A 2,107-nucleotide genomic window follows, 5' to 3' on the forward strand; every position below is an offset into this window, starting at 1 on the left:
CTCACAGACCTGATGTAGACTCACAGGCCTGATGTGGACCCAGAGACCTGATGTGGACCCAGAGACCTGATGTGGACCCAGAGACCTGATGTGGACCCAGAGACCTGATTTAGACTCACAGACCTGACGTGGACCCAGAGACCTGATGTAGACCCAGAGACCTGATGTAGACCCAGAGACCTGATGTAGACTCACAGGCCTGATGTGGACCCAGAGATCTGATGTAGACTCACAGACCTGATGTAGACTCACAGACCTGATGTAGACTCACAGACCTGATGTAGACTCANCACAGATGATTGTACATGTTATCTTTGTAGAGAGCTAACAGAGTGCTGAGTGAATGGGTAAATGAGGACACAGATTGTAGAGTGAAGAGCTCTGAGTGTCCTGGATGGATAGAGAGGAGCTGTATAAGTACAGTCTGTTTACCATTKACCATTTACCATTTACCATTGACCATTTACCATTGACCATTGACCATGGACCCAGGCTGCTGGTTCTGACAGTGTAGAGGGAAAAGAACCCACCGTCCTAATCCAACAGTCAGTCAGTGGCTCGGATCAGTCTCACCTACATCTGCTGTTTCATAAGAGCTGCAGAGCTAAGCTGACAGATAAATCTCTGAGCTTCATCCACAAAACCACAGGCTGGAAGGAAAAACCTCTGATCATCAGGAAGGAATCAGCATCTGAATGTTAAACACGACATTTAAAATATATATCTATTGGTAGATTCTGGAGTTGTATGTGTCTGGTCTGAGGACTTCATGGTTTGTATCTGAAGACAGTGTCAACAGTCTGAGACATCAGAAAACACCAGCAGCAGGTTTCTTCCTGTTAAAGAGAGTTTTTCCTCTCCACTGTCACCACTGCTGCTCAGGATGGAGACAGTGATGAAGAGAAGATTCAAACCAATCTGCTKCTTTACATTGTTTCCCTACAGTGCCCTGACATGTTCTGACTTGGTGCTATATAAACTGAATTTAATAAGCAGTCTTTAGTTACATATAGTTGTACGTGTGTACTGCCTAATAAAGTTTAAATGATGTTTCTTAACTAAAACTCAAAAGCTGCTCACTAACAGCTGTTGGACTGGTTTCAGGATTATTGTCTTCCTGCAGCCGGTCCACCTCTGTGACTCAGTAGCAGCAGGTTCTTCTTCACATGCTGGTTTGTTGGATTTMTTTTTGTTGTTTCACAGTAAGATAATCCAAACTATCCTGAGAGGGAGGGGGGAGTTCTCCTCTTCTCTCAGATCTGTCCATGATCCTGATGGTCCCTGCTGACTCATCACCTTCATCAGTCAGAACTGGGTCAGCTGCTCTGACCCAGATCCCTTCTGTAAGTTCCTGTCCCCAGGTCCTCCAGGACAAGCAGAAACATCAGGAAACGTCTCTGACCTTTCAGAATAAAGCATCTCAGGTTGATGAACCCTGATGGGTTTACTGAAACTCATGCAGTTTCTATAAAAAACAAAACTAAAATTCATTTTTATAAAATCTGGCTGCTTGAAAAATAAATGAACTCCAGGTTGTTTCAAACTTTCCATCTGCGTCAGAAACAACCTTTAATCCAGAAAATACTGAAATATGAGAGAGAGGTTCTGGACCTTCAGTCTGGGTGGGTGTTTTGGTCCAGTGTCTGTCCTGGATCAGAAGATCCACAGAGAGTCCAGTGGTGCTGGTTCTGTGTCAGCCTCACACCAAGTGGACCTGTGAAATGCTCTTCATTCTGCCTGAGTGAGGCTGGATGGAGCGCTCTAAGAGGCTTACAGGTCTGGATCCACATAAACACTGCAAGCATTAAGTTAGGGATCCAGGTTGAAGCAGGCGAGCCCCTCAGCTGGAGGGACTCAGCAAAAACAAACAAACAAACAAACAAACAAACAAACATGCAGCTAACGGGTTAGCGTCAACACAACTACCTGTTCCACCAACATTAAATAATCCGGGGTGAAACCAGACCACCAACCTGAGAAAAGAATTAGAACCAGCAACTTTCTGTCCCATAAATAAGACAAAAACACTTTTTAGTCCAAGTGTGCAAATATATTTTCATTTGATGTCAGACAGTGATAAAAGTTTAATATCAGAGTGAATTAATAT

This window comes from Austrofundulus limnaeus, unplaced genomic scaffold (assembly GCF_001266775.1).
Source record: "Austrofundulus limnaeus strain Quisiro unplaced genomic scaffold, Austrofundulus_limnaeus-1.0 Scaffold1806, whole genome shotgun sequence".
Classification (NCBI taxonomy): Eukaryota; Metazoa; Chordata; class Actinopteri; order Cyprinodontiformes; family Rivulidae; genus Austrofundulus; species Austrofundulus limnaeus.